Source organism: Camellia sinensis, chromosome 4 (assembly GCF_055761805.1).
Source record: "Camellia sinensis isolate YWXY chromosome 4, ASM5576180v1, whole genome shotgun sequence".
NCBI classification, from domain to species: Eukaryota; Viridiplantae; Streptophyta; class Magnoliopsida; order Ericales; family Theaceae; genus Camellia; species Camellia sinensis.
Window position 1 is genome coordinate 70824458 of NC_138964.1, and position 27912 is coordinate 70852369.

The window sequence follows — 27912 nt, forward strand, 5'->3', positions numbered from 1 at the left end:
GTGGCTCAAAAGGGTAGCATGTGTGCTTGAGGATCCTTGGCCTCATTTCAGATTTTTTTTTGGGTATTTTAGATCATATGCAACCTCTGTTTTTGGCCGGATTTATGCCTCCTTGCATGCTTGTAATACTTGCTTTGTATTGCTCCATTTTGCTTAGGAGTCCATCTCATGGTTAGGCCATGTTTCTTGTGAGAGTTGGCTTAGCTCCATGAAGTTTTTTTTGTTAGTGTTGTTTTTCCATGCTTAAGGTTTGTTGATTATCCATTTAGTCATGCTTGACATGTGTGTTAGGGTTGCTTTGTGTTTTGGCTTAAAAGTTTTGAGCATGTTGACCTCTAGCATGTATGTTTGTGATTACCCTCATGATTTAACATCATCTAAGGACCACATTTTAGTCCAAGAATCATGCTTGCATGTGTGCATGCATGGCCTCTTTCATGCCTTGAGGGTGTGTCCTCTTATGCCTAGGAATGAGCCTTAGTGCATATGTTTCATGGGAGATACTCTAGCTGCCATATTAGGAGTTTTTGGGGTCCTATTTTGCATGCAAAAATTCTTTTTTTACTTGCTTTGATCATGCCATGAGAGGTCATGTTGGTGGGGGAAAGTTGTCCCCTTTTGTGCCTTAACTTTGGGACCATGAGTTTGCTTGTTAACATGAGTTGTTTGTCCATCATTTTGAGCACTTTTGGTGCTGTTTTGAGGTGAATAAAGGTCTGCACTTTTATCGCTTTAGGCCCTCTTGCATGCTTGCTCCATGTTTGTTGCATGGTTGTTCCATCAAGCCTTGTAGCATATCAATCCCATGGTCAAATTGGTCCATGTTTGCATCATGTTTATACCTTGTATGCTTGGCATTGTACATTTGTCATGTTGGTGGCATAATGCTTGTTGTGCTTTACATCTTAGTGGCATGATACATTTGAGCCTTATGAGCATTACATGCATTGCATTTACTCGGTTTGGGGTGTCAAACCAAGTGTGGGAATCAAGGACCATTCATACTTCAAGTGATGTAATGTGCCTCGATTCCCGGTCACCGGGACTTTTGACTCCAACTTGATAAGGCCTCGGTTTTCATTTTGTTTGTTGCATACATCCTTACATTAAGTGGCAAATTTGATCCCTTGAGTCATCATGCACCATTGATGGCTCAAAGATCGAAGGTCATGCTTCTTTGAGTTCAAATTATGATAGGAAGTTTGACCATGCTTACATGTGTCCAAAAACTCCATGCCATGCACTGTCTGTTCTCTGTTTGCTGTCGAATTGTCTTCTGCAGGAAGTTTCTGCCGACCGGCAGAATTTAGTGCCAACCGGCACTATATAGAGTGCCGAGGAATCCAAAAAATGCCAATGGGAACTGTGAAGTGCCGGTGGTAATTCTGTCCGGCCGGTGGTGCTCTGCAGGATGCAGGGAACTTGCTCCAGTACTTTGGCAATTTTCAGAAAGACAAGGCAGTACAAACAGAGGCGGCAGGAGTACAGTACGGGTTTTCTGGACGAGACAGACTCGAGCATGCATCATTTACGCATCCCGAGGCAGAAGCTGCGGCTACCCTTTTCTTTCCTTCCCCCCCTTTTTTTTAATTTAAATTAGAATTTTTTGTAATAATTTTATTTGTTTATTATTTGGGACTGTAATATTCATTCGGACCCTCCGAGTGAGGGTAAACATGTAATAAGTGTGGGTGAGTGTGTGTATGTCTTCCAATCCCCATTTCTTTCTTCCCTTTTATTTACCTGCTTATGATGGTAGATTAGGGCATTTTTGAAATTAGCATACCTTATGATATGCATGCGCGCATTCATGCATTTGTTGACATGCACCGGGCTCGGTACATCATACTAACTGCATTCGTATTTTCAAATTCCAAAATTGAATACATGAATCAGTTAGTTGCATATCGTATGCCATATTTAGGTTAACCGAGCCTAACTAAAATTGCATCTCGTATGTGTTGCATTAGGCAAAATAATATGAACTAGGACATGCATATTTGCTAACTAGTTTATTGTTTTGGCACGGAGTACAATGTAAGTAGCTATGCTTTAGCATCCAGCATGCGTGTGAATGTTGCCATAATAGTATACTTGCCATGCGGCTAAGTGTTTACATGAGATAAACTGCTTGAATGCCTGTGGGTGGAGGTCAAATTACTTAAATTGGGATAATGCGTTAAAACTGAGATTTTTTTAAGCCCACTAGATAGTGGCAAAACCCTCTTTTCCAAAGGCCCACTTGAGGGTGGCAAACTCTGTATTTTAGCCTGCATGCGAGTAGCAAACCATTTTCAAAATAAACATGAAACGTTTTATTCCAATTTGGGCGATTTGGTCTATACTTGTTTGCTGTGCGCATAATATAGTAATTCTAGGCTAATAATTGGTTTAAGAACACATAAAGTTTTCAAAAACGGATATCATGGTTAGTAGAGGCCGGTCTCCGGACCGGGTGAAAGGGGGTGCTCATAGCTGACCTTCCCCAATCGTACCCTAGCTCCCGAGCCGAGACAACTCCGGTGATGACGGACATGTGGCCTTCGGCACCGAGTCAGGGTTTCCTAAATTCTCCCATTTAAAAATATTTAGGTGGCGACTCTATATCTGGCAAAGCAGTCCATGTTTGGCACTACTTTTTCAAAAATCTGTTTCTCAAAACGATTTGCCAGATTTGGACTCTTTGGTTCATATTAAGAACCGCGACACAAATCGAGTCCGAACTGTAGCATTGAGGCCCACCGCGGGCGCGTCTACAATAATGTATGCACATGCATTGGGCCAATAATTGGGCATGGGAGCATAACTCTCAAACATGATCAAGGAGTGACAGACATGGAAGTGTGACAACACTATATGCACTGAAATATCATGTGAAATGATGTCCTGGCAAGCAAACCTCTCAAGTATGGCATGCTATGGTGCCCAAAACTCAAGGATATCAAGACCAGTTGCACTACAACTATGCAATACATGAACCAAAAGGCCAAGACAACCCAAAACAGTCCTAGAGCATGCCAAAAATGATGCTAAAACATGCATGGACTAGAGCTAAAACAAGATAGATGAAGGGCATGAAGCATGGAGTATGCAAGGCCAATGAGGAAGGTTATACTACACCTACTAAAACCAAACATGAGATGACTTTACCAATAAAAATCAGAGTTATGGCATGTCAAATTAACACCAAAAATGGGCTAATACCAAGTCAACACATGCTAGAATAACAAGCTCACTCATTAGGCATGCAAGGCTAGTAAAGAGGAATTACACTACAAGTGTAAGAAGCAAATGGGTGATTGTAGACGCGCCCTGTGTGAGGGCCTCAGTGCTAGAGTTCAGACTCAATTTGTCATGGTTCTTAATCTGAACCAAAGAGTCCAAATCCTGCAAATCCTTTTGAGAAAACAGATTTTTTGTAAAGAAGTGCCAAACATGGACTGCTTTGCCAGATACAGAGTTGCCACCTAAATATTTTTTTTAATGAGGGAATTTAGGAAACCCTGACTCGTTTGCCTAAGGTCACGTGTCCATCATCACCAAAGTTGCCTTGGCTCGGGAACTTGGGTACGATTGGGGAAGGTCAGCTATGAGCACCCCCTATCGCCCGATCCGAAGATCGGCCTCTACTAACCATGATATCCGATTTTGAAAATGTTATGTGTTCTTATTCCGATTAATTAGCTAATCTTACTATGTGATGCGCACAACACAAAAGTATAGACTAGATCGCCTAATTTGGAACGAAACATTGCATATCCGTTTGTTTGAAAAAAAGTGATTTGAAATTTGCTACTCGCAAGTAGGCTAAAATACGGATTTCAATGAGTTATCCCAACTCAAACAATCCAACCTTCACCCACAGGCGTTCAGGTAGTTAATCAAATAAGTATTTAGCCACATGGTAAGCATGCTGTCATGTTAACATTCACACTCATGCAGGAATGCTAAAACATAAATGCTTACCGAGTACTCCAAGCCAAAACAGAAACTAGTTAGTAATCATATGCATGATCCTAGTTCATGTTTTAAGATGACTAATGCAACATATGCAAAGATGCAATCTAGGCAGGCTTGGCTATCCTAAACATGGCATGTGAAGTGCAACAGATAACACGTATTCAATTTGGAATTGAAATACGATGCAGTTAGCATGATGCGCCGAGCCCGGTGCATGCAAGACAAATGTATGAATGCACGCATGCACATCATAAGGTATGCTAATTTTAAATATGTCCTAATACTAACCATCGAAAGCTAGTAAATAAAAGGGAAGAAAGAAGTGGGGGTTAGAAAACATACACACACTCACACACACTTATTACACAGTTGCCCTCGCTCGGAGGGTCCGAAAGAATAATACAGTCCGAATAATGAATCAACTATCCTAGCTAATTAATTATTACAGACCCTCTTAATTAATTACCAAATTAATCACAAAAATAATTTAAATGTGAAGCTAAAGAGACTGCCGCAGCTCTGCCTCGGAATGCATGAATGATGCATGCTTGACTCGCCCCGCTCAGAAACTCGCTGCCATAGCACTGTTGCTTCTGTTTACACTGCCCTGCTCCTTTGAAAATTTGAACAAGTCCCAAGGAGGCTTCTCTGAACACTGGGGAGCATCACCGACCAAGTGGGAACACCACCGGCCGAAGAGAATGGTCATCGAGCATTAGTTGAGCCACCGGCTAATTGTATTTGGTCGGTCGGCACTCCAAGTAGCCGGCCGGCTATTTCTTCCTGCAGAATCCGGCAGTTGACAGCAGCAGAGGGCAAGCAGTGTATGGCATGGAATTTTCAAGCAAATGTGAGCATGACCACACTCCCCATCATGCAATGGACTCAAGGGAGCATGACCTTCGACCCTCGGGCCATCAATTATGCATATTGATGCGTGATGGCGTAAGAGGCCAAGTTTGCCATTCAATGTAAAATGAATGCAACAAAAGAGATGAATGGGAGGCCTCAGCCACAAAAGGCAATACAATGCAATTTAACATGTGACGCAAACATGGTACAATGCAAGCATGCAACGAGAGGCAACAAGTCAATCATACAACTATGTACAAGAATGGACTTAGACTGAAATGGGAGGCCTCAACCACACCCTAAAACAGTGGCCAAAAGGGTCAAAAGTGGCACAACTTATGCATGCAAGCATGCACACACCAAGGCCTATCATCTAAGCATGAAAGGGGACAACTCTAAACATACTTGTAGACACCCCATTTTTGACCGCCCTTAAGACTTGGGCGTTACTGATGGTCTACTTGGTGGTAAAAGATGTGCAGGGCAAAGGTTCAATCTCTTCGGCAAGGAGAGAGCCAAATCCCAACTTCACACCCCTTTTGGATCAAAACTATTTTGAATGGTTTTTAGACCTTAAAACCCTCTCTTTCAAAACATTCTTGAAATAAAGTTTCTGCGATGTTCCGAGGCTCGGATTTTGTCAAACGTTGCACTTTTCGGTAAACCGAGCAGGGACAAAGTGGAAATGAATGAAAGAGAGATGAAATCTTTGAAAAATCTTTCAAAACACTTTGTTTAGGGGTTTGGAGTTGAAGAAGAGAGGAAAGGAGAGGAGAAAACTAGTTTGGGAGAAGTTCGACATGAATCCGGGTAGAAGCGAGTTGAGCAGTCCTCGCTGAATCGGGCTTATCTGTCTGTACACTTGGAGTTTAGCTATGGTGCCACCACCTTCAGAAAGCTTACTTCCGGGGCTTCATTTTGCACTCAAGAATCTCTTAAAGCCAAGTTCGGGTGGGGGAGATATGAGCAGCTGAAGTTGGGCATCATCCCGGTTGGATCAAATCTGCGCGGCTTCACCAAAATGGGCATACCTTGTTCCACAGGAGGAATTTTAATGGAAGGTTTGGGCCATTGGAAATCTAACTTCTGGGGCTTCAATCTGGACATCCACCGGCACTTTTTGACCTCATCGGCCACCAATCGGCACTCTATTTATCCGACCGGCTAGTATGAGTTGCAGGTCGGCAATATATTGCGCCGACCGGCCATTTATTTTGCTGATGACCTCCTTTCATGGCCGTTATGACCCTTTTGCATCCCTCAAGAATGGTGCATGCCAGTTGTGCCAGCTGGGATGCACAGACCCTGCTCCCCGTGCATATATGTGGCTATTTTGCACCCTTCACCACTTTTGCCCCCTCTTTTTGCACCCTTTGCTCAAGGCTTCTTGAGGAAGCTTTGATCCCTTGTTTTGGCTTCCTCAAGAAGCTTGAACCCCTAGCTTGGCTTCCTTAATAAGCCTTGCCCCCTTTGCCCCCCTTGACCCTTTCTTTTTAGCTTGTCTTATAAGCTTGAAGCCCTTCCCTTTGCCTATATAAGAAAGCCTCCTTCTCCATTGTTTTGGTTCAGCAAAAACCAGACCTAGGGCATATATATCTGATATATATACACCCTCTCTATATATCTCCCTCTCTCTCATCCTTTGTGTGTGTTTAAGAGCCTTAAAGTGTGTTTTGACCATAGTATTGCACCAACACACACACGATTACACCACACTTCGACTTGAGAGGCCTTGAGGGTTTGTTCTTGGAGTTTTAAGCTGGTTTTGATCACAAGAAGAGGTCTGACCTTGCTGTTCATCAAAGGTTCTTCAAGGGTAACTTCTTTGCTTTAGTTTCCCCATTTTTGCACTCACTTTTAGCCTATCTTGCTTTCTGTTTTGAGCTTAGTGTATAACTGAAAAAAGTATTTTTTTTAGCTCCTTTTCAAGTTTGTTTAAGAACACTTTGCTGTTTGGGGTTGTTTGACCCCTCTTAGGCCTTGTTTGGCCTCATTTTTGTGCATTTTTAGTGAGCTCCGGAACCACCTTGTTTGGGCCTCCTCACCACTGAAATCTTGAGGGATTTCAGTGGTGAAGATGGTGGTTTGAGGTCCTAAGAAGGAGAGGGGTGACCCTCTCCCTTGTTGCTTTGTTTGTTGCCCTTTTTGGCCTTACAAAGGGGCCTATATTTGCACACTTCTTGAGCTCGGTTCAGGCATTTTTCAGTGGGTTTTAGGACCCCCATAAGCCGTTTCCAGAGTTTTTTTGGTCATATTGAGTGTCTACCTTGCATGTGCTTAATAACTCCTTGCATGGCCTTCTAAAGTAACTCATCATTTTTGCATGCCATGTTTGCATATCAGTGGTTGTTTGGGCCTATTTTCACATGTTTTATTCACTGATTTTTGATGGTTTGGTGAGATTCCATGTGCATCATACACTTGCTTTGTATTCCTCTATTTTGCCTAGAAATGCATCTTGCCTTTGGACCACCATGCTTGCATATTTTGGCTTAGCTTTGTGAAGTTTTTGGGCATGTTTTAGTGTGCTTAAGGTCTGTTTTTGGTCATTTGGGTCATCCATGCTTTGCTTTGTATAGCTACCATGCAATCTCCCTTGTAGGCCTTGAGTGTTGACCCCCCTAGCATGCTTTACTTGCTTTGTTTCAGTGGTTTGGAACCACTTATCATGCCATTTCAGTCCTTATATCATGCTTGTATGCTTGCATTTGATGCTCCTTTAATGCTTTAAGAGGTTGGTATCTTATGCTCCATGTTTGGCCCCTTTTGTATGCTTCCATGTATAGGCCATTTAGATGCCATCTAAGTGTGCCTTTGACCTTAATTTGGCATGATTTAGGACTGTTTTGATTCACTTTGATCATTTGCTTCATGTGTTATATGATCATAGTTTAAGTCCTTGGGTTTGGATGCATGCTTTGCTTGCATTGGTAGGTTGATTTGGTATCATCTTCTACATGTTTTCCAAAGCTTATCATGTATGCTATGTGCCAATGTTTTCCCCTTTCAAGTGTGCTTGAAAGTTGCTTCTATATGCTTAGGTATTCAACCATGCTTGCATGCATGTTTGTATGCTTAGGTACTTGGCTCATGACATTTTGTTGCTTGTTTAAATGGTGTTGCATTTGGCATGCATTTCTTGCTAAGTTTCCTAACATGTTACATGCCTTGCATGTGTGCATGGTTAAGATTACACTTTGTATGTTTGCTAACTTGTATACTTGTCCTCATGTTCATGTTGCATACTTAGCCTCCATGCCTAGGTTGCATTGCATAGAGCATGCATGCTTTGCCTCTTGAATTGAGTATGATAGAGGTTTGGGCTTTATGTGTTTAATTGGTTTGCATTTCATTTGATATCGAAGTTGCACACTTGGCTTTTGGGCCATCATGCATTGAAATACGTGATTGATGGCCCGAGGGTCGAGGGCCATGCTCCCTTGAGTCCCTTGTATGATAGGGAGTGTGGTTGGTGCATACATTTGCTTGAAATACATTGCCATGCCTTGTCTGCCCTCTGCTGCTGTCAAACAGGTATCAACATGAAGAATTAGCCGGCCGGCAGTGTTGGGTGCGACCGGGAAAAAAGGTTTGGCCGAGAGCATAACGTTTAGCCGATGACCATTCTAAATGGCCGGTGATGATCTCACTTAGCCGGTGGTGTTCCAAAGTGTCCATAGAGTGCTCCCTGGGACTTGTGCAATTTTCAGAGGAGCAGAACAATCAAAGCAGAGGCAAACTTGTGCATGGCAGTGACTTTTCGAGCGGAGCCGAGCGCGCATTGCATTGGGCCCTCTTCCCGAGGCCGTTTATTGCTTTCATTAGATTAGTTAATTTGTTAATTAATTAATTGGTCTGTATTAATTAATTAGCTTGTAGGTTAATTAATTTGTATTATTCTTTTGGTCCCTCCGAGCGAGGGCAAATCTGTAGTAAGTGTGTGTGAGTGGTGTGTATGTCTTCCAATCCCCACTTCTTTCTTCCCTTTTATTTACCTGCTTTGATGGTTAGTATTAGGGCATGTTTAAATTAGCATACCTCATGCTATGCATGCGTGCATCCATACATTCGCCTTGCATGCACCGGGCTCGGTACATCATGCTAACCGCATTTGTATTTCAATTCCAAATTGAAGACGTGCATCAATTGGTTGCATTTCACTTGCCATGTTTAGATTAGCCGAGCCTGTCTAGATTGCATTTTTGCATGCAACGCATTAGCCATTTTGACATAAACTAGGATCATGCATGTTTGCTAACTAGTTTATTGTTTTGGCACGGAGTACTACGTAAGTATTTTCCTGCTTTAGCATCCCGCATGCGTGTGAACGTTGCCATGACAGTATGCTTACCATGCGGCTAGATGCATATGTGTTATAAACTGTTTGAATGCCTGTGGGTGAAGGTTGGGTTGTTTGAGTTGGAAAAACTCGTTGAAATCCGTATTTTAGCCTACTTGCGGGTAGCAAATTCCAAAACACTTTTCAAAACAAACGGATATGCAATGCTTATTTCCAAATTAGGCGATCTAGTCTATACTTGTGTGCTGTGCGCATAACATAGTAATTCTAGGCTAATAACCGGAATAAGAACACATAACCTTTTCAAAAATCAGATATCACGGTTAGTAGAGGCTGGTCTTCGGACCGGGCGAAAGGGGGTGCTCATAGCTGACCTTCCCCGATCGTACCCAAGCTCCCGAGCCGAGACAACTCCGGTGATGACGGACATGTGGCCTTCGGCACCGAGTCAGGGTTTCCTAAATTTCCCCATTAAAAAATATTTAGGTGGCGACTCTGTATCTGGCAAAGCAGTCCATGTTTGGCACTTCTTTCAAAAAATCTATTTTTCTCAAAACGATTTGTCAGATTTGGACTCTTTGGTTCAGATTACGAACCGTGACAATTCAAGAGTCCGAACTGTAGTAACCGCCAAATGAACAGAACGGGACTCACCCTCCCGGGGCGTTCAGGCGCGTCTACAGTTTCTGGCGACTCTGCTGGGGAGTTTAGAGAGCTTGACTCGAACTCATGATATCCTGTTTTGATTTCATTTATGTGTCTCTTTGCATTGCATGTGAATTGGTGCGCCTAGGACACCGTGTTTGCCATCTGCCATTCCTGAACGGTTTGCCGGAGGCTTGTCTTGTCAAGGCATGACCATAAGGCTGACCGGTTATAGGCTCTGACAGTATGGGAACACAAACCCCGGTTTTACCGGGCACCCTTTTTTGACCATTCGACCTAGTGCATATTCGGAATCCATAGTGACCATTCCAAACTGGGACAGGTTGCTCACCCGATGTTAGGTTGTATAAAACCGCTGTGTGCGTAGTGAAACCCTAGTTCCTGACAAAATAGGACAGGGAAACCCTACCCCAACATAGGGGTGTTTTGGCTCTCTCTTACTCGCTATGTGCTTTTAGAGTGTATCTCTACAGGAACGCATATACCAGTTTGCAAGTCTGGGTATCAGGCCTGTGGGCATCAGCATCAGTATTTGGGGAATCAGTTTTACCCGAGGGTATCAGTTTACAGGCAGATATTTGGGAAACAGTGATCAGTATTGAGTACAGTCATCCTAGTATGCTCAAATCCGTTCCAGTGAAATTGTGCTGAGATGCTGTCTGTTTTCTCTTTTGCTAGGTAGTCCTGGAACTATAGCTTCAAAAGGCTCCGATATCCCCGGGGTACATTGGACTAGTGTTGATAGACTTTGTTAGGTCAGAAATTCAATTCAAGGGCAACCAGTGTTCTTTCGCTGAGGCAAGGCAAAGAAAGGCCAGTCAGGGCTCACTGGTTCATCTGATCCGTCAGTCGCCAGTCACATCACCTTTGTTCAAACTCAGCAGACCATGATGGCCCAGGGTTCGGATGAATTTGTGGCTGTGATAGCAGCGCTAAATCAGGGAACTACCATGCAGGCTGAGACCAGTATTGAAATGCAGCGCCCATCTGGGGCATCTGCCTCACATCCAGCTTTGGGACCCTAGCCAAACTTTGACCCACTTCCGCCAGTTGAAGATTTGCTGTGTCCCAATCCTCGAGAAAGGTTGACTCAAGCTCAGGTGCTCCGACCCCTAGTACAGCCTAATGAGAGGCTTTATTCCCTTGATGTTAATGAGCTCAATCCGACTGCAGTGAAAATTGCAAACCTTGAAAAGCACTTCAAAAAGGCACAGGGCCTTAATTCCATTCCCGACATCGAGGATGGGCACACTGAGTCTGCCGTACGGCTCACTGACAGATTCAAAATGCCATATATTGACCGTTTCGACGGGTCTGGAGATCCAATGGTACATATCCGACTTTTCTTGGATGTCCTGAAGCCGATGGGTCTGACTAAGCCACAGAAACTCTCTCTGTATGGAAGAACCCTGTCGGGTGTAGCAGCCACTTGGTACGCTAAGTTGGAAGATAAAGTGAAGCAAGACTGGGAAGAATTGGCCGAGGCCTTTGTTGATCAGTATTCCTACAATACCCAAGTTGAAATGACCATGCAAGAGCTTGAAACAACCCGCCAGAACCCAACAGAGTCTTTTGTGGAATTTGTAGCAAGGTGGAGGGCAAAGGCAGCACAGATCACAGATCGCCCTTCTGAGAGGGACCAAGTGCAAATGATGGTGCGAAACCTCGAGCATGATATGTTGCAAAAGTTGATAGTCGCTCCACTATTTACTTTCAAAAGTTTGCATGAACTGGGGGTTCAGGTCGAGAATGCGTTCAACAGTGGGATCATCCCCAGAACAAGTGAACCGACAAGGACGGTGATTTCAAGGAGTACCAATGCTGGTAGTAGCACTATTCCCAAACCCACCGAAATCAATGCAGTCGCCACAGCCAACCCTTTTGCCAAACCAAGCCCACAAACAGCCGGCCCAGCCCGAACTCAGGGCAAAACTTTCACTCCCCTCTATATGAGCCTAACTAGCGCACTAAAATCCTTGATGGAAAGAGGGCATCTCAAACCCCTCGATCCTCAACCTCTGCCTGACCCACTTCCAGCCAGACATAATCCTTTCAAGTACTGTATGTACCATCAGCAGCGCGGTCATGGCACCGACCGTTGTTACCGCCTTCGTCATGAGGTCCAAAATCTCATCGACAACCAGACGATAGCTCCACCTTCAGGCCCCAATGACCAAGTACATCATCCGTATCTCAATCTGATCCACACACTGGCCGTCCCTTACGACCCCAGCGTATACATCACCCCGGCCCATCTACCCAAGCCTGAGGTGTTTATCCCGGAAAGCATGGACTTATGCATGATGGGTGCATCTGAACCCCAATTATCTCAAACCCGTGAACCCACTACTTCTGAGCTGATGAAGATGATCGAAGATCTTCAGAGAACTGTGGCAGATCTGGCCTTTGGAGTTTTGGCTCCGTCATCAACCGCACCACATACCAGGGAGTTCATGTCAAAAGGCTCCTCAGGACGGGCTGCATTTGAAGAAGGCCAATCCCTTGGCAAAGTGGAGGCAAGTGGTAAGAACAAGGTTGGGGCAGGCATTGGTCCCCATGAACACCTTCAGTGGGATATTGAGGCTTTGAAAGCCGAAGGGCTGAACAAACAGCAAGTACTCGCAGTTGTTGCAAAAATTGTAGATGACACTTTCGCCACTCAGAATGAGAGCAGTCTGAATCAAGGGGCAATCCGGGAGAAGGGCCGCTGTACCAGGAATGTTCCTTTCAGCTCTAAACCCTTGCTCGGAAGAGACCAGCAAACCTAGTCAGCGCCTACCAATCCCTTTGCTGGTGCATCCAGCAAAACTCCACAAACCTCAAAATACCCACCTCGAGGCCAGAGGGTGTTCGCACCACTGTACATGTCTCTATCAGCGGCCTTGAGGGTCCTGATTAGAGAGGGGGATCTGAAACCCCTGGAGCCGCGACCACTGCCAGATAGACTTCCTTCCTCCCATGATCCGACCAAGTACTGTGCCTTTCATCAGCAAGTCGGCCATGTCACTGATGGTTGTTTCCGTCTTCGCCACGAAATACAAGATCTGATTGACAATAAGGTCATCGTCGCGCCAACTCAACGAAGTCTATCGTCATTGGATCAGTGAACCTGGGGGATAATGTGGTGTGATCGGGGGATGAACCACCTGCGGGCGGCGCTCAGTTTACTTCAGATGTGGCGTTTGACACACACAGTTTTGAGCAATGTGCGAACACTAGTTTTTGTACTTTCTGACTTGGGTATTGGGTCAGTTTTTGTTGTTTTGTATATGGTCAGTCTTTTTGTACTAAGTCGGTCAGGTCTGTCTTGTTGTATCGAGTCAGTCCTGTTTTGTTAGAGTCAGGTGATTCTGGTGGTGTTACCTCGGGCATCACTATTTTGTTTTGTGTCTGTCTTTTCGCTTTCTTTTGAATATGTTCTTGCCATGGAGCCAGTTACACCAACAGTTATGAATGAAACAACAGTGGTTTTTCATGCTTTTGTGCTTACTTCTGCCTTGTGCCTGAAAGTCGAATGGAACGACAGTGCATTTCACCTGCTTCTCTGTGCTTTTAAGCCATTGTGTTGACCTAAGTTTTTCAAAGCTGTTTTTGAACATTGTGATGAAAACGAAGAGGAAGGAATTCCTCAGGTTTTTGCAAAAATTTGATCATTTGAGAGAAAGAGAGGCATGCTAAGCCCTTAATGATCGAGATCATGCTTGTTAATGTGAGTACTGAGAAGGATCCTGGCTTGATCCAGACTGGTCTCACACTGTCTTCAGCGCGAGCGACTAGTCGCTCTCCTAAAAGATTTAAAAACAAAAATGTTTTGAGCAATCCTGCGAAGACCTGTGTGGAATCGCTCTTGAGATTGTGCAGCCTAGGATCGCTCTCAGCCTCGAGACTCGACCCCTCATTTTCAAACCTTGAACTTGGATTCAGAAGGTTCAATGATCAACCACAATGTGAGGTCTGTGTGGCCTGATTTGAAGCAGCCCATGAATTAGGGACAGGGAAGTCAGATCAAGAAGATCAGATGTCATCAAAAGAAGCTTGCAAAGCTAGATCAGAAACACCCCTCGAACTAGGGGCAAAAGATGCCAGATTGTGCTCGAAGAGCCGAAGATGGATCATTCCACAAATCAATGAAGATCGGCAAGAATGCCAAATCCCAGAGAGAGGAAAGAAGAAAGTATTGCTGAAGAAAACTGAGTTCCGATCCACAACACTAGGGGCAAATTCATCCTCCATTGGATGGACTCCTGCATCGTCAGTGAACGACAGCCGTCCTCCTAGATTCAGATGACTTCAGGATCTCAAACCATTCAACATGGACAAAGCTACACTTTTACCCTTGAGAGGCTCGCTGGGCCGAAAACCCGGAAGGGCGACCCAGGCAAAAGTTAGAGCAAGAAAAAGAAGAAAATAAAAAAAAGAGAAGAAAAATACAAAAATACAAAAAATGAAAATAAAGAAAATAAAAAAGAAAAGAAAAAAAGAAAGAAAAGAAAAGAAAAGATGAAAAAAAAAATGAAAAGAATTGAAAAGAAAAAAGAACAAAGCTCGCAAGGTCGAAAACCCGCAATGGGCACCTTGGCAAAAGTTAGAGCCTAAAAAGGAGAGGTTAAATACCAGAGTGTACCTTAACCCCGAACTACATAAGGCTTGATTCCCATCTTTGGGATACGTAGGCAACTTCATTCCGAAGTCCAGCCGTAAAACACTTCAAAATCAACTATGTCCATGTAATGGTTTTGATCATCTTTGCCTTCTCTGTATCCGAGAGTTCGGTTGTCATCGTCACTCTGAGGACTGATTGCAATGCGCTGCGATGCTATCCAAACAAGGGGCAACTTTTCGTTGCCATACAGTGTGCCGTGGTGCCATTCAAACAAGGGGCAACTTTCCGTTGCCGTGCAGCTCTCTTCAAGCAAGGGGCAATTTTCCTTCGGATCTGAGGTTGTGCATCTCAAGAGTAGGTTCCGTGCTTGTTAAGCATTGGCCGTTTGCAAAAATAGTTTTTGAGAATTTTTACTGAGGTTGACTATTCTCTCGAAAATTATTCCATTTTTCCAAAAAAAACTGGACCATTTCTTGGACCCAAAAAAAAAGGAAAATTTTCAGTGCTCATAGCCTGACTTGCATGATTTTCAAATCAAAAATTGAACAAGTATGTTAATCTAACTCTCATATTAGTCAAAATTGTTTTAGTAGAAAACCAAAACAAAAAAATGGTCAAAATGATGAACTAGGGGCATAGTTGAGTCAGTCGTTCTGTCTTTTCCCCATTATTAACATGCTTGCCAAGAAAGGCACCATACCTGCCGGAAAAAGGCACCACTGAAGCTAACAGCAAAAGGGCTGAAAGCTCTCTCATCCTCCAAGCAGCGAGATTTCAAGCCAAGTGCGAAGCACAAGATTGGAACGGATCAAGATACTCCATTCCCTCATCCGGCGCATCAACAGATGTCACCGGAGGAAATAGCCGCGAACTAATTATGTTGGGCAAGAACCCGTAACTTTCTGTTTATCCATCAACCACCCAGGGGAGGGATAAAAAATGAGAGATTGAAGAATAGAGAGATGTGCGCTGAGAGAAAAAGTAAGGAAAGGGCTTTTTCAGAAAAACAGAGCCTAAGGGTCGAGTGATGTGAGAATCACAAATAAGAAAAGGGTGGGAAATAATACCCGGAGAAACTGGTTCCTCGTGCACCAAGAGGTCTCTCGTCTTTGTAACACGTCTGAGTGTTGTGTCTTTTGTTTTGTCTCGATTCTTGCTTTGAGTCAGTCCGAGTGTGTCTCGATGTGTTTAGGTTGTTTACCTTTTGTTTTCCATTATTGAGTCTTTTTCGCTGTGTTCAGTTGTAGGCTCAATACTCGGTCGAGAACTCATTTCTCAATTTCAAAAAATCATCTTGTGCTCAGAGTGCTGTGCCATTCTCCACATTTGTGCAAAATAGGATTTGTTCTTTCATAAAACTGGAGGGTCCACCCCCGATAAGTGTGAACAGTAGAACAAGGACCTATCTGAAGCTATATTGGTTCCGGACTGCAAAGCAAAAGAAAAGAGGGAAAATTTGGAGCATCTTAGTCTATTTCGACTTCGGCAAATTCCGAGACTGCACTCCGAGTGCACCTTCTCAGGCCTTGCCATTTCTCTGGAGTATGAGTGTATCTCGACCCCAAGTGTAAGCCTGCTTCAAGTCAGAATAGCAGTCCAAGTAGCACCCGAGGGTTTCACATGCAGATGTTTTCTCTCGCCAACATAAACAGGTTGTCCCCTTTTGAGCTGAGCGTATTGCCAAGTCCTCCGAAAGGTAAATCGGAGGCACCAGAGTACGTGTTTGATGCCCTTCCATTGCATAGAATGTGCACTTTCATATACACTTCTGTTATATGCGTGCCACGCATTGTTACGATTCATGCATAGAATATGCTTGCTTTCGATTCTGTATAGAATATGCTTTCAATATTGCATAGAATATGCTCCTGTTTCTTGCATAAAAAAATGCTCGTATCTTTTGCATAGAAAATGCACTCTTCCATACTTGCATAGAAAATGCACCTCGTTTGCATAGAACATGCATTCACTCGCACTGTCTTGTGCACTTACACTTTGTATCTCACTAGAACTGTCTTGTGCATCTTGTGGTTGTATCTCACTCGCACTATTTTGTGCATTGCATATCAATCGCGCTGTTTAGCGTATCGCACTATTTTGTGCATTTCAAATCACTCGCGCTTTCTTGCGCATCGCACTATTTTGTGCAGTTTAATCAATCGCGTTGTTTAGAGTATCGCACTATTTTGTGCATTGCATATCAATCGCGCTGTTTAGCGTATCGCACTCTCTTGTGCATTTCAAAATCACTCGCGCTGTTTAGCGTATCGCACTGTCTTGTGCATTTCAAAATCAATCGCGCTGTTCAGCGTATCGCACTATTTTGTGCATTGCATATCAATCGCGCTGTTTTGCGTATCGCACTGTCTTGTGCACTTCAAATCACTCGTGCTTTCTTGCGCATCGCACTATTCTCTGCAGTTTAATCAATCGCGCTGTTTAGCGTATCGCACTGTCTTGTGCATTTCAAAATCACTCGCGTTGTTTAGCGTATTGCACTGTCTTGTGCATTTCAAAATCAATCGCGCTGTTCAGCGTATCGCACTAGTTTGTGCATTGCATATCAATCGCGCTGTTTAGCGTATCGCACTGTCTTGTGCATTTCAAATCACTCGCGCTTTCTTGTGCGTCGCACTATTTTGTGCAGTTTAATCACTCGTGCTGTTTAGCGTATCGCACTGTCTTGTGCATTTCAAATCATTCGCGCTATCTTGCGCATCGCAGTATTTTGTGCAGTTTATCACTCGCGCTCTCTTGCGCATCGCAATATCTTGTGCATTTCATTACATGCTCTCTCTCATCTTGCATAGAAAATGCTTGTACCATTTGTCAGTTCATTGCGTCGCACTGTTTTGTGCACCTTACTTGCATTTTGCATGCATCCTATTGCGCTATCCTGTGCACCTCACTTGTACTTGTTAGTACATTGCATTGTTTTGAATACAAACCGGCTTCGCGTAGCGTCTAAGTCCAATTGTCAAAGTCTTCTTTCATATCATTTGCATCCTGCCCCTGAACTATGCTGGTTTGATTCCTTACAAAGGGATACGTAGGCAGCCTACGGGCACAACCATTCATTCATTCGTATTTTGTTTGTTTGTCCAAGTCTTCGGCCTTGTCAAAAATAGGTCGTCTCTGGGCTTTGACATTCACTCACGTCACTTCTTGACTTCCAAGTTCTGTCAAAGAGGGGCAACTGTAGACACCCCATTTTTGACCGCCCTTAAGACTTGGGCGTTACTGATGGTTTACTTGGTGGTAAAAGATGTGCAGGGCAAAGGTTCAATCTCTTCGGCAAGGAGAGAGCCAAATCCCAACTTCACACCCCTTTTGGATCAAAACTATTTTGAATGGTTTTTAGACCTTAAAACCCTCTCTTTCAAAACATTCTTGAAATAAAGTTTCTGCGATGTTCCGAGGCTCGCATTTTGTCAAACGTTGCTCTTTTCGGTAAACCAAGCAGGGGCGAAGTGGAAATGAATGAAAGAGAGACGAAATCTTTGAAAAATCTTTCAAAACACTTTCTTTAGGGGTTTCGAGTTGAAGAAGAGAGGAAAGGAGAGGAGAAAACTAGTTTGGGAGAAGTTCGGCATGAATCCGGGTAGAAGCGAGTTGAGCAGCCCTCGCTGAATCGGGCTTATCTGTCTGTACACTTGAATTTTAGCTATGGGGCCACCACCGTCAGAAATATTACTTCCGGGGCTTCATTTTTCACTCAAGAATCTCTTAAAGCCAAGTCCGGGTGGGGGAGATATGAGCAGCTGAAGTTGGGCATCATTTCGGTTGGATCGAATCTGCGCGGCTTCACCAAAATGGGCATAACTTTTTCAACAGGAGGAATTTTAATGCAAGGTTTGCGCCATTGGAAAGCTAACTTCAGGGGCTTCAATCTAGATATCCACCAGCACTTTTTGACCTCATCGGTCACCAATAATCACTCTATTTATCCGACCGGTCAGTATAAGTTGCAGGTCGGCAATATATTGTGCCGACCGGCCATTTATTTTGCCGATGACCTCCTTTCATGGCCGATATGACCCTTTTGCATCCCTCAAGCATGGTGCATGCCAGCTGTGCCAGCTGGGATGCACAGACCCTGCTCCCCGTGCATATATGTGGCAATTTCGCACCCTTGACCACTTTTGCTCCCTTTTTTTGCACCCTTTGCTCAAGGCTTCTTGAGGAAGCTTTGATCCCTTGTCTTGGCTTCCTCAAGAAGCTTGCACCCCTAGCTTGGCTTCCTTAATAAGACTTGCCCCCTTTGCCTCCCTTGACCCTTTCTTTTTAGCTTGTCTTATAAGCTTGAAGCCCTTCCCTTTGCCTATAAAAGAAAGCCTCCTTCACCATTGTTTTGGTTCAGCAAAAACCGGACCTAGGGCATATATATCTGATATATATACACCCTCTCTATATATCTCCCTCTCTCTCATCCTTTGTGTGTGTTTAAGAGCCTTAAAGTGTGTTTTGACCATAGTATTGCACCAACACACACACCATTACACCACACTTCGACTTGAGAGGCCTTGAGGGTTTGTTCTTGGAGTTTTAAGCTGGTTTTGATCACAAGAAGAGGTCTGACCTTGCTGTTCATCAAAGGTTCTTCAAGGGTAACTTCTTTGCTTTAGTTTCCCCATTTTTGCACTCACTTTTAGCCTGTCTTTCTTTCTGTTTTGAGCTTAGTGTATAACTGAAAAAAGTATTTCTTTTAGCTCCTTTTCAAGTTTGTTTAAGAACACTTTGGTGTTTGGGGTTGTTTGACCCCTCTTAGGCCTTGTTTGGCCTCATTTTTGTGCATTTTTAGTGAGCTCCGGGACCACCTTGTTTGGGCCTCCTCACCACTGAAATCTTGAGGGATTTCAGTGGTGAGGATGGTGGTTTGAGGTCCTAAGAAGGAGAGGGGTGACCCTCTCCCTTGTTGCCTTGTTTGTTGCCCTTTTTGGCCTTACAAAGGGGCCTATATTTGCACACTTCTTGAGCTTGGTTCAGGCATTTTTCAGTGGGTTTTAGGACCCCCATAAGCCGTTTCCAGAGTTGTTTTGGTCATATTGAGTGTCTACCTTGCATGTGCTTAATAACTCCTTGCATGGCCTTCTATAGTAACTCATCATTTTTGCATGCCATGGTTGCATATCAGTGGTTATTTGGGCCTATTTTCACATATTTTATTCACTGATTTTTGATGGTTTGGTGAGATTCCATGTGCATCATACACTTGCTTTGTATTCCTCTATTTTGCCTAGAAATGCATCTTGCCTTTGGACCACCATGCTTGCATATTTTGGCTTAGTTTTGTGAAGTTTTTGGGCATGTTTTAGTGTGCTTAAGGTCTGTTTTTGGTCATTTGGGTCATCCATGCTTTGCTTTGTATAGCTACCATGCAATCTCCCTTGTAGGCCTTGAGTGTTGACCCCCCTAGCATGCTTTACTTGCTTTGTTTCAGTGGTTTGGAACCACTTATCATGCCATTTCAGTCCTTATAGCATGCTTGTATGTTTGGATTTGATGCTCCTTTAATACTTTAAGAGGTTGGTATCTTATGCTCCATGTTTGGCCCCTTTTGTATGCTTCCATGTATAGGCCATTTAGATGCCATCTAGGTGTGCCTTTGACCTTATTTTGGCAAGATTTGGGACTGTTTTGATCCACTTTGATCATTTGCTTCATGTGTCATATGATCATAGTTTAAGTCCTTGGGTTTGGATGCATGCTTTGCTTGCATTGGTAGGTTGATTTGGTATCATCTTCTACATGTTTTCCAAAGCTTATCATGTATGCTATGTGCCAATGTTTGCCCCTTTCAAGTGTGCTTGAAAGTTGCTTCTATATGCTTAGGTATTCAACCATGCTTGCATGCATGTTTGTATGCTTAGGTACTTGGCTCATGACATTTTGTTGCATGTTTAAATGGTGTTGCATTTGGCATGCATTTCTTGCTAAGTTTCCTAACATGTTACATGCCTTGCATGCGTGCATGGTTAAGATTACACTTTGCATGTTTGCTAACTTGTATACTTGTCCTCATGTTCATGTTGCATACTTAGCCTCCATGCCTAGGTTGCATTGCATAGAGCATGCATGCTTTGCCTCTTGAATTGAGTATGATAGAGGTTTGGGCTTTATGTGTTTAATTGGTTTGCATTTCATTTGATATCGAAGTTGCACACTTGGCTTTTGGGCCATCATGCGTTGAAATACGTGATTGATGGCCCGAGGGTCGAGGGCCATGCTCCCTTGAGTCCCTTGCATGATAGGGAGTGTAGTTGGTGCATACATTTGCTTGGAATACATTGCCATGCCTTGTCTGCCCTCTGTTGCTGTCAAACAGGTTTCAACAGGAAGAATTAGCCGGCCGGCAATGTTGGGTGCCGACCGGCAAAAAAGGTTTGGCCGAGAGCATAACGTTTAGCCGATGACCATTCTAAATGGCCGGTGATGATCTCACTTAGCCGGTGGTGTTCCAAAGTGTCCATAGAGTGCTCCCTGGGACTTGTGCAATTTTCAGAGGAGCAGAACATTCAAAGCAGAGGCAAACTTGTGCATGGCAGTGACTTTCCGAGCGGAGCCGAGCGCACATTGCATTGGGCCCTCTTCCCGAGACCGTTTACTGCTTTCATTAGATTAGTTAATTTGTTAATTAATTAATTGGTCTATAATAATTAATTAGCTTGTAGGTTAATTAATTTGTATTATTCTTTTGGTACCTCCGAGCGAGGGCAAATCTGTAATAAGTGTGTGTGAGTGGTGTGTATGTCTTCCAATCCCCACTTCTTTCTTCCCTTTTATTTACCTGCTTTGATGGTTAGTATTAGGGCATGTTTAAATTAGCATACCTCATGCTATGCATGCGTGCATCCATACATTCGCCTTGCATGGACCGGGCTCGGTACATCATGCTAACCGCATTTGTATTTCAATTCCAAATTGAAGACGTGCATCAATTGGTTGCATTTCACATGCCATGTTTAGATTAGCCGAGCCTGTCTAGATTGCATTTTTGCATGCGACGCATTACCCATTTTGACATAAACTAGGATCATGCATGTTTGCTAACTAGTTTATTGTTTTGGCATGGAGTACTATGTAAGTATTTTCCTGCTTTAGCATCCCGCATGCGTGTGAGTGTTGCCATGACAGTATGCTTACCATGCGGCTAGATGCATATGTGTTATAAACTGTTTGAATGCCTGTGGGTGAAGGTTGGGTTGTTGGAGTTGGAAAAACTCGTTGAAATCCGTGTTTTAGCCTACTTGCGGGTAGCAAATTCCAAAGCACTTTTCAAAACAAACGGATATGCAATGCTTATTTCCAAATTAGGCGATCTAGTCTATACTTGTGTGCTGTGCGCATAACATAGTAATTCTAGGCTAATAACCGGAATAAGAACACATAACGTTTTCAAAAATCAGATATCACGGTTAGTAGAGGCCGGTCTTCGGACCGGGCGAAAGGGGGTGCTCATAGCTGACCTTCCCCAATCGTACCCAAGCTCTCGAGCCGAGACAACTCCGGTGATGATGGACATGTGGCCTTCGGCACCGAGTCAGGGTTTCCTAAATTTCCCCATTAAAAAATATTTAGGTGGCGACTCTGTATCTGGCAAAGCAGTCCATGTTTGGCACTTCTTTCAAAAAATTTATTTTTCTCAAAACGATTTGCCGGATTTGGACTCTTTGGTTCAGATTAGGAACCGTGACAATTCAAGAGTCCGAACTGTAGTAACCGCCAAATGAACAGAACGGGACTCACCCTCTCGGGGCGTTCAGGCGCGTCTACAATACTTAAAGGCAATATGCTTGGACATTAAACACTCATGTGAAACTCTGAAAAGCATGGAAAAGATGACACCAAGACATGCTAGGGAATCGATGCAAAATAGAAGGTATTCAAGGCTAGAAAAGAGAGCATTGCTCAACACCTACCCCAAGCAAACATGGCATGAACTAAGCAACCCAAAACAGAGTTTTTGTGCATCAAAATACGCCCCAAAACGCACTGATATTGCAGCCCCAAAGACTTAAATAGATAAGCATGCACAATGCTCATTTCAAGGCACAAAAGGACACCTCTTCAAGGCATGAAAAGGGGGATGGATGCAAGCATACGAACATGGATTAGGGGCTGACATGGCATGTCAAATGACTCCAAATATTTGAAACAACCCAACTAAAACATGCTCATGACTCACACCCTCAAGGCTCACAAGCCAAAATACAAAGAGGCTATACCAAACATGGAAAATGTGATCAAATAAGCTCCTAACAGACCTTAAGCATGGTAAGACATGGCTAAGAACTTCACAAAGTTAGACCAAAACATGAGAGCATAGTAGGTTAAATGCATGATGCACTTCTAGACAAAACGGGGGAATACAAAGCAAGTATATTATGAATGCAAGGGACCTTTAATCCGACCAAAAACAGAGTTAAGATATGCCCAAATAACGCCCAAAAACTTGTGAAATGGAGTCAAGAACAGCTAATCATGCATGCTACCCTAACGAGCCAAAAATGTAAACAAAAGAGAGACAAAAGGAGAGGGGTGTCCCTCCCCTATACAAGACCTCAAACCCTCTTCATCGCCACTGAAAATCCACTAGATTTCAGTGGTGAGAAGACCAAAACACAAAAGTATTCAAAGCTTAACAAAGGGAGCACAACAAAAGGCCAAACAAGGCCTAAGAGGGGGAGGTCGACCCCAAACAACAAAATGACTTGAATGAAAGATCTTAACCATGAAAATACAAGACTTTTTCAAGTTATACACAAAGTCTAAAACAACATGCAAAGCAATTCAAAAGCTAGTGCAAGATTAGGGAATTTAAAGCAAAAGTGTTACCCTTGAAGAACACCTCAAGAACAGCAAGTCCAGCCACCTTCTTCTGATCAAAACCAGCTCAAAACCTCAAGAATAAACACTCAATACCTCCCAAAGTCAAAGTATGGTGTAATGGTGTGTGTCTTAGTGCAAAAGTAAGAACAAATCACCCTTTTAGGCCCTCAAACACACACAAATGAAGAGAGAGAGGAAGATATATAGAGAGAAGATGTATGTATCAGAATATATATGTTCTAGGTCTGATTTTACTGAACCAAAACCAAGGAGAGGGTTTGTCTCCTTATATAGACCATCAAAGGTGCTAAGCTTCCAAGAGAAGCTAATTAAAAGGATCAAAGCTTCTTCAAGAAGCCAAGGCAAAGGGGCCAAGGCTTCCTGAGGAAGCTGAGGCAGGGTTCAAGCTTCTTGAGGAAGTTAAGACAAAGGTCCAAGCTTCCTTAAGAAGCAAGACCAAAAGGGTGCAAAAGGGGCAAAACAGCCACAGATGTGCACGGGGGCAGGGTTTGTGCATTCCAACTGGCACAACTGGCATGCACCATGCCTGAAAAAGGAAAAAAGGTGGTACCGGCCAGAAAATGAGGCCATCGGCCAAAAAGGTGGTCGGCCGGCCAGCCACACAAAATGCCGACCGGCCAATGGACTATTTCACCAATGGCCGATAGACTCAAAACACGGCCGGTGGCCTCAAGCCATGGCCGGTGGGTATCAGGGGTAGCTAGCAAGCTACTCTCTACCCTCAGGTGCAAAAACAAACAAGTCCTTGGTGTAAAACCAAGCACGGAACAAGCAAGTCGAGAGATCCTGAGGCAAGGCGCGTAGCCAAGACCTCCGGGAACTCAAAACAAACACGAACATGGATGATCACCGAGTGTTCAAGCGGTGACGTCCAAGTCTTGAGGACGGTCAAAAATGGGGTGTCTACAGTTGCCCCTCTTTCACAGAACTCGAAAGTCATAACAATGATGGGAGTGAGTGTCAAAGCCTAGAGACGACCCATTTTTGACAAGGCCGAAGACTTAGACAAACATACAAGCTACAGATAAGATATGCGCCCGAGTACAGGGGGAAAATGGAACTGACAATGCAAGAAGCCGAACATAACTTATGATCATGCAAAGAAAGCTGTAACGAAGCATATCATGCAACAGTTTTAAGCAATCAAACACAAATCCAACTACAATACAATGCAGAAAGGATGTAAGAGAATTATGTAATTCTCGCTACGTTTCACGCGGAGAATACAATACCTGTGCGGTTCGTCTGGTTGCACCAGCTTCAAATGAAGAAAACTTAACAGGTACAATATCGTTAGGAATATGCATAACAATGCAATTGAAAGTGCATGACAACGCAAGTCGAATAGAACGCATGACAATACGATTTGAAACAAGCATAACAATGTTATGAAGGTAAACACATGTAAGTAAAGCATAACGCGACAACACATGCAATGTGTACAAGAAGAACTTGAACACATGTAAGTAAAGCATAACGCGATAATGCATGCAATGTGTATAAGAAGAACTTGAACACATGTAAGTAAAGCAAAGCACGTATGCATGCAATGTGTATAGAAAGAACTTGAACACATGTAAGTAAAGCATAACACGACAACGCATGCGATGTGTAAAATAATAACTTGAACACATGTAAGTAAAGCATAACGCGATAACGCATGCAACGTGTATAAGAAGAACTTGAACACATGTAAGTAAAGCATAACGCGACAACGCATGCAATGTGTATAAAGAGACCTTGAACACATGTAAGTAAAGCAATGCACGTATGTATGCAATGTGTAAAAAAGAACTTGAACACATGTAAGTAAAACATAACGCGACAACGCATGCAATGTGTATAAAGAGAACTTGAATACATGTAAGTAAAGCATAACGTGATAACGCATGCAATGTGTATAAGAAGAACTTGAACACATGTAAGTAAAGCATAATGTGATAACGCATGCAATGTGTATAAGAAGAACTTGAACACATGTAAGTAAAGCATAACGCGACAACGCATGCAATGTGTATAAAGAGAACTTGAACACATGTAAGTAAAGCATAACGCGACAACGCATGCAATGTGTATAAGAAGAACTTGAACACATGTAAGTAATGCATAACGCAACAACGCATGCAATGTGTATAAAGAGAACTTGAACACATGTAAGTAAAGCAATACACGTATGCATGCACTGTGTAAAAAAGAACTTGAACACATGTAAGTAAAGCATAACATGACAACGCATGCAATGTGTATAAAGAGAACTTGAACACATGCAAGTAAAGCAATGCACGTATGCATGCAATGTGTATAAGAAGAACTTGAACACATGTAAGTAAAGCATAACGCGACAACGCATGCAATGTGTATAAAGAGAACTTGAACACATGTAAGTAAAGCAATGCACGTATGCATGCAATGTGTAAAGAAGGAAAAGAGGGGCAGATTCAACTTTAAGCATGGTAAAGACATGTTATTCATGATGTTGAAATGTAAAGCACTGCAACATAGTATAATTGAAACGGTTTGCGGAATCCGCAAGAGACAGAAAGGATACGGGGATGGGTGCTCTTCGCACGCACCGGGCATCTCTCATAGAAATCATGGCCTGAGGTCAACTCGAAGGTCTACTAACGTTCCAAAAGTGCATTTCCTTACACTATCTCGAGTAATGAAGGTGCCAAACCAGATAGTTGACCCGAACAAGGGCGCGGGAGGTGCATTGACCGCAAGGGGAGATTACCGATATCAATTCCGATACTCTACTGCCCTGCTCTCCTTTTGCTTTACTTTTCTTTTTACTGGAAGTTTAAGCACATTGCACTGCCTCAGGTAGGTTTTTACTTCTTTTTTTTCAAAACTGTGTACTCTTTGCAAAATACATGATGGGAATGAAACAGCCATTTTGTTCGAAAAGGTGTTACATTTGTACGTTCTATGCATCGCATCGCGTGGCATCACATAACAATGTGAGTGAAATTGACATTCGTTTGAAAATTAAGCATTTGCCTCGTAATAATCAGGTAGTGAACCAACTAACAACTCGATAAGCAAAACAAAGAAACTCGATAAGCTAACCAAGTGCGAGAACAACTCGATAAGCAAATCAAAGACTTAAAAAGAGTGAAATACAACTCGATAAGCAAATTTACAACAACTCGATATGCAAATAGGCGTGACGTCGCAAAAATCATCATCGGAGGGCATTGGAAGTGGTGGCATTCCCCAAATTCTCAGCATGTTCAATCATATAAACAGCTCAGGGGACAAGAAGGAAGACCACAGGCCACCAGGGAAATCCTTCGGCCTCATGAAATGGCCATCGGCCATTAGATCTGATCAATCGGCCAAAAGTGGTGGTTGGTCGGCACTATATTTGGCCGACCGGCCATAAATGGCAGAGACCAGCAGAATGCTGACATCTATCCTCCACTCAACCCTATCCCCTACAAAAGGCTTCAGCTTCGTAGTTTTTCTCAATTCCACATTGATTTGCTTCAAATGGAAGAGTTTCTTGCCCAAAATCACACAGCTTGGATTGCCAACTTGGACGGCTCGGAAAAGTTGAACTTTCAGGGTTTCGGCATAAATGCACTATTTATTCTGAGTCACACTCCGCTGCACTTTTCGTTTCTTTACGCAGTGGCAAGGTTTTGGAATCCGGTAACACATGTCTTTAGCTTTAGCGGGCAAGATGTATGTCCTACCTTCGAAGATTTCCAAGCTTTAATGGAGTCTGAGCGCGACAAGGAAATCTTGCCCCAACTTCGCTTCGGCCACGCCCAAGCCTTAGGACAAATGTGTCGGCTTTCAATAGCCGACGCTCGCTCTCTGATTTGTGATGGGGCGTTGGATGTTCCGAGTTTAATTTGCCGATTTTCTGACGCCGGTGACCGCGGTGACCGTCATTGGCAAGGCTTCCGATGACATGCTCTTTGTTTGTGCATGCTATCCCATTTCTTGTTTGCCTCGGGCTCCGGAGGATCTAACGTCCGATTGATTGAGGTTGCCCAAGGCTTGAAGGAGGGCAAGGGCTGCATTGCCATGACTCTGGCTGAGACGTTGATGGGCTTGGATGCCTTTTATCATCGAGAGACAACCAGATTTGCGGGGAGTCCACTACTGCTACAGGTAATGTTTCCCACCCAATCTCACATTTGTATTGCTTACATCACTCGGCCCTCAAGCTCGATTTTTCTCACAAAACCCTTTTCTCACTTTTCTCACATCGTACATCTCTTTATTCTTTATTCTCTCGTTTTTCATCCCTTCCCAGGTGTGGTTGATGGACAAGTTGTAGGTTGTGGACTCCTGCCCAGCATACTCAGCTCGCGGCTACTTCTTTCGGCAACGCCTAGTTGATGCCCTTGATGAGGGATGGTGGTTTGATTGGATGTGCAGCTTGTCCGCAGACCGCATTGCTTGGCGGTGCCCTTGGCTCAGCCTACAGGTGATAGGCTACAGCATGACCCGTCAACCTGGGATTCAATTGATTAGCATGACACACTGTGTCTTTTATTTTCCATTCTGGATCCGGCGCCAGTTCGGTCATGATCAAACTTGTCCACCAGAGGGGATACAGTACCCGGCTACATTCCCGGTCCGAGGCGCACAGCTTGCCCGGTATGCTACAGCGTGGAGGACTAGAGAGCTCCTAGCCCCCGCTCCCACTTTCAGTTGCACTTTGTCT